This window comes from Sturnira hondurensis, unplaced genomic scaffold (genome assembly GCF_014824575.4).
Source record: "Sturnira hondurensis isolate 20B ecotype Veracruz unplaced genomic scaffold, ASM1482457v3 Scaffold0025251, whole genome shotgun sequence".
NCBI classification, from domain to species: domain Eukaryota; kingdom Metazoa; phylum Chordata; class Mammalia; order Chiroptera; family Phyllostomidae; genus Sturnira; species Sturnira hondurensis.
Genome location: NW_028097882.1, coordinates 851,169 through 857,473, shown reverse-complemented (window position 1 = coordinate 857,473; position 6,305 = coordinate 851,169).

The window sequence follows — 6,305 nt, the reverse complement described above, 5'->3', positions numbered from 1 at the left end:
CCCACACCTTCGATCTGCTCTGGCTTTCTGCTTGGCTCATTTATGCTTTGTCTTCCCCTAAGGAGCATCCTGTAAGATTGCCACACTTTCATTCTCCTCCACCCCAGCCATCCGCTGGCCTGCAACTCCTTCTGTATGTGCTGATGTTTTCACCAGCTTGGCTCCGATACACTTCCAGCCTTCTGACAGGGCCTTCTGCTCAGCATCCACACCATGCTTCTGCAATGGAACCTTGTCATTGTATCTCACACCTTCTGCCTTCCCCAGCCAGGCCTTGTGCTCACTTCCAAAGCTTTCTGTCTCCTGTTAATAGGAAGATTCATTGACTCCCAAACTTTCTGCCTACTGCAATGGGGCCAAACACTGGTCTCCAACTACATCTGTGTCCTCTGACCCAGTCTCATGCTCATGTCTTAAACCTTCCATCTGCTGATCCCTGGTAGTCTCCTCATCTCCCACACCATCAAACTACCCTGTCAGGGTGTCCCACAGGCTGCCCATGCATTCCCTCTGCCAGGACCTTGCATTCTGCTACCCTGCCACACCACACCTTTTCTCTGCCTGAACCAGGATTCCTGCTAGCCTCTGGTCAGAGAGAAGGCATTAGAGAAGGACTGTTGGGGGCAAAAGGAAGGTGTGCCAGGAGAGCAGAAAGCCATTTCAGAGCAGAGGGAAGGAGTGGGAGGCAAGCAGAAGGCCAGATATTGGCTGAAGGAGGATTTGGGAGGGTGGCATCAGGCCCAGTCAGGATGGTTGGAAGGTGTGCGAGATGAGCAGAGGACCATTTTGCACTAGATGGAAGGTGTGGGGCACATGCAGAGACCAGGTCAGAGGATACAGAAGGTGTGGGAGGAGGGCATTTAGTCTGGTTTGTGGAGACAGAAAGTGTGGGGATCAGATAAGCATTCCAGTCAGAAGAGACAGAAGGTTTGGGAGGCCAGCAGAAGGCCTAGCAGGGGCAGACAGAACTTGTGGGTTGCCAGCTGAAGGTTCTGTTGCATAGGCATGGTGAGGGATGTGAGTAGAAGGCCCAATCAAAGGGCTGGGTGGGTGTTGTAGTCAACCTGGAGGCAACATCAGTGGATACAGAAGCCCTTGCAGGACAGCCAGTAGCTGGGATAGAGGAGACAGAAAGTTTAGGAGTCCTGCAGGAGGCTCCTTCAGTGGAGACAGAATATGAAGTAGCCAAGCAGAAAGTAGACCAGGTCAGAGTGAACAGAAGATGTGGGAGGTGAGCATAAGTACTGGTTGAGGTGTGGGGGTTGAGCAGAAGGCTGGGTAGGAAGGCCTGTGGGAGCCAAGCAGGAGGCAAGATCAGTGGATCCGGAAGGTGTGTCAGGCCAGCAGACTGCCCAGTTGGAGGAGATAAAAAGTGTGGAAGTCCTGCAGGAGGCCCCTTCGGTGGAAATGGAATGCGTTGCAGCTGAGAAAAAGACTAGGTTGGAGTAGATGGAATCTGTGGGAGTGGGGCTGAAGACCAGCTGGTAGCAGACAGAAGGCATGGGAAAATGGTAGACCAAGTCATATGAGACAGAAGGTGTGGGAGGCTCGCGGAAGATTGGGTCTGGGCAGAGAGGTGTGGTGTGTAGGGGAGCAGGAGGCCAGGTTGGGGCTGAAGGAAGTTTTGGGAGGCCAGAAGAAGACCAGGTGGCAGCAGATGGAAGGTATGGGGAAATGTGCAAAAGAAAATGTTGGAGGATCAGAGGAGATTGGGTGCATTCAGGGTGGTATGGCCATAGACAAACATTTATTTTCAGAGAAAGGGGAAGCAATGGAAGGAGAAAAACATCAATGTGTTGTTTCCTCTTGCACATCCCCTACTGGTGACCTGGCTTGCAACCCAGGCATGTGCCCTGACTTGGACATGAACCGAACAGTGACCTTTTGGTTTGGTGGTTGGCACTCAGTCCACTGAGCAAAAAGTTATTTGAACAAATAATAAAGGAGAACTTCCCCAATCTATCAAAGGCAATAGACTTCCAGGAAGTCCATAAATCTCAGAGAGTCCCAAAGAAGGTGGACCCAAGTAGGAACACACCAAGGCACATCACAATTACATTACCCAAGATGAAAATAAAGGAGAGAATCCTAGAAGCAGCAAGAGATAAGGGGACAGTCACCTACAAAGGAGTTCCCATCAGACTGTCAGCTGATTACACAAAAGAGACCTTACAGGCAAGAAGGGGCTGGAAAGAAGTATTCCAAGTCATGAAATCCAAAGACCTAAATCCAAGATTGCTCTATCCAGCAAAGCTTTCATTTAGAATGGAAGGGCAGATAAGGTGCTTCTCAGATAAGGTCAAGTTCAAGGAGTTCATCACCAAGCCCTTATTATATGAATGTTAAAGGAACTTATCTAAGAAAAAGAAGATAAAAATATGAACAGTGAGAGGACAGCAAACCCACAGTTATTAACAACCACGCCTAAAACAAAAGCAAATTAAGAGGACAGCTAGAACAGGAGCAGAAGCATAGAAATGGAGAACAAATGGGGGGTTAGCAACAGGGGAGTGGGAGTAGAAGAAGTGGGGAGGAGGTGCAGAGAATAAATAGCATAGACGGTAGGTAACAAATAGATGGGGGAGGGCAAGTATAGTATGGGAAATTTAGAATCTAAAGAACTTGTGACACATGGACATGAACTAAAGGGGGGAATGAGGGGAGGGTGTGTGCAGGAATGAGGGAGGGGAATGAAGGGGGGAAATGGGACAACTGTAATGGCATAATCAATAAAATATATTTTTTAAAAAGAAAATGTTGGAGCATATGCAAGGTGTCAGGACAGCACATGTCCTGGATGCTGAAAAAGGAAGGTGCCACAGCCCCACTGAAGGCCCCGCTCAGGGCAGAGGCAAGAAGTGTGAACCCAAAGGTGATTCTAGTCATGGATATGAAAGTTTTCGAAAGCCAGTAGACAGCCTAGTTGGAGGCGAGACTTAGTGTTAGAGTCCAGCATGAGTCTCAGGTCAGCAGAAACCGAATGTATCGGAGCTGAACAGAAGACCAGGTCATACCTGACTCAAGGTGTGGTTGGCAAGCAGAAGGCTGTGTCCGAGAACAGGGTTAGTGTAGGAGCCAAGCAGAAGGCAAGGTCAGAGGATATTCAAAGTGTTAGAGGTCAGCAGAGGGTCTGGTTGTAGGAGATGGAAGGTGTGGGAGTCAAGCAGGAGGCTGTTGGAGCAGACAGGTGTTGGAGCCAAGCAGAAGCTGTGGTTAGAGCAGAGAGAAGGGGTGAAAGATGAACAGAAAGCCCAGTTGGAGGAGACAGAAGGTGTAGGTGTGGAGCAGAAGACTGGTTTGCTGCAGATGGAAGGTGTTGTAGCCAATCAGATGGCCAGTTTGAAGGAGAAAGAAGGTGCTGGAGCAGATCATTGGTCTGATAATCAATATGTATGAAATCTATGCTGTCTATTATACAAAGTACCATTTTGCAAGATGAAAAAGAGACTGTTAATTTTTTCAAATTTGTAAACATGGAAAAAACAAGAAGTTCATTTTATTTAATAGCAGGGACAATTTGTTGTGTTACACAGATATGTTATACAAATAGTAGAAAATCTTTTCTTCATTCATTAAAAAATACAGAAAAAACAGAAAGGTAGAAGACTTCCCTCCCTTTCCTTCCTTCTAGAAGGAACGTCAGGGAGAAAGAGAATGAGAAACATTGTGAGAAGGAAATATCGATGGGTTGCTTCCTGTGCACGCCCTGACTAGGGACTGAACCCACAACCCAGGCGTGTGTGCTGACCTTGAATGAAGCTGGAGACCTTTCAATTTGCGAGGCCATGCCAAATGTACTGAGCCACACTGGTCAAGGCCCACCTCATTTGCCAGTGTGTTTTAAATGTTGCTTGAATACTTCCTCATAAGGTCCTTCCTTGGTGAATCTATTTAAAGTTGTACTTTATATTGAGAGGGGTAAAAAATAATAGAAAGCAACTACACTCCAATATCTTCTTTTACTGAATTTTGTTACAAATACTTCTGAGTGCCTTGCAAGTGTGGGACACTGAACAGTGGAAAGAAATGCAGAATTCCTGCCTTCTTGAACCTTATACTTTAGCAGAGAAGAACAAAGACAAAACCATCAACATCAGTTATTCCACTGTGATGAATCCTCTGAAGGAACAAAGAAGGGTCCAGGTAAAAATTTGGGGTAGGGAAGTGGGGAGCAGCCCTGGCTATGTAGCCATGGAAAACTGTGTGAGAAAAGGAAGATACACTCACACTTGGTCCTAAAGGATGTGAAAGGGCCACCTAGGAAAGCAGGGTGGGTGGATGTGTGCAAAATCCCAGAGACAAGCAAGTTGTTTTCATGTCTGAGAAGCTTGAGAAGTAAAAAGAGCCACGTGATGAGAAGATAATGGAGAACAGGGGGGTGGAGGATGTGAACTGAGATTGAGAGGGAAGCTGGTGTCAGGCAATGCAGGGCCTGTTAAGCTAACATGAAGATGCTGAATTTTATTCTAGGCCCAATGGAAGAAGCGTTTACGGAGGGGAGTGATGAGCCAAATTACTGTAAAAACAGCAATGATAATAAATGTTTATATAGCATGTGTTATGTTCCAGACACTTTTTAGATGACTTAATATTGATGAATACTTCCAATAACACTATGAAAGGGAAATAAGGTAAGGTACACAGAGAGATTCCATGATTTGTCCAAAGTTGTGCAGCTTGTAAGTGGCAGACTAGGATTCTAACCTGAGCAGTCATATGCTGGATAAGTAACAACCTATATTTATCTAGTGAGCATCTATCATCTGTCTTTTCAAAGTTGTGCATAAGTAGCTTAAGCAATGCTTGCATCCAGGAGGATAGATATTGTTTTTGGAGTGGTGGGGATTTAGTTTTAAGAGAAGAAGAACCAGGACTGAGCCCTGGCTGACCTCACCAGGGTGGGCTGAGTAGAAAGCCAAATCTAGCAAGAAACTGGCAATCAGTCAACTCCTAATAGCAGGAAACTACAGATGGAGAAGTGGCAGGGAACTAAGAGAGGGAGTGTCCTAAGACAAAGTGAGGGCTTGGTTCTGCCGCTTGGTGCTTGGTCCGAGAGGGGAGTGAGATGACAGGGAAGTCTGTGCTGGATCACCTCGTGGGGACTGTTCAGGACCCTGGAAAGAGAGGTTTGCATGAACAAGTGTCAATTAAGTGGCTGACAGGTGGCATGAGGAGTGGATGACAGAGGAAGTCGAGGTAGACTATGGAGACAGCTCTTTAGAATGTTGTGGTGACAAAGGAGATAAATAGCTGCAGGGAGATACCATGCCAGGGAGAGTACACTCACACACAAGTGCGGTAAGAACACTAGAGCCTGTGTCTTTGCTGACGAGAAGAGTGAGACGTCAGGATCCACATATCAACCTCCTGGAGGAGACAAAGCAGGCCAGGATTTAGGGAAGATGTGGGAAGTCCAAGTTCAGCCCATGATAAATGAGGGAAGTCCAGTCCTTGGCATGTATGAGGGAAGGCTGTGTGCCAGGGTAGCAGAGAACTGTGGCCAGTGGGTTCTTGCTCTGCATTCTGCAAAAGGACAAATAATAAGAAAATCTAATGCTGTTTAGAATGGGCCACCATCTCTGCTAATGCTTTATTTAAGTTATTTTGGGTCTCAAAACATAAATAAACAAAACCCTGAGTCAGTATTTTAAAGTTGTAATTAACAGCTGATGGAATGGAGAGTCAGAGGAATTAAATGATTTGCCCCAAATCTCAGATTCAGTCAGTGCCAGAGCTAAAATCAGAGGAAGGTCAACCTGACTCAAAATCTGCTTCTAGAGCTAAAATTTTCCTTAGTCCTTGACTAGTAAGTAGGGAGGGAGGCTGAGAGAACTAAACCAGCCTTCCCACCTGTATGCACCTGGCTGCTGGCGGGGCTCAGTGCAGAACGCGAGTCTCTGGACACCCAGTCAAGTATATTTTCTGTCGTACCCGAGTCTCCACTGGTTAGAGGAAGGAGGCATTTTAAAGTAAAACATATGACATTGATTATAAATTTGTTCACTGAAAATTTAGTGGTGTTTCAGATGGAGATTGCAACAATCAAAATAATAAAATCAGATATAACTGTTTTTCCAGACAAAAAGTAAGTCAAAGGATCCTGCATGACTAGTGTAGATTTTCCTAGTGAGAACTTTGTGTATCATACAATTAGCTTTTAAACAGAAATTTTGGAGTGCCAGATTAACTTTAATCAGGATGCTAAGGTGATCAAGCCCAGCCTGATTATGTAAGGAAAAATGCAATGAAAGAGAGAGTTCTGCTTTAAAGAAAAACACACACACATATGTACTACAGAAGTAATT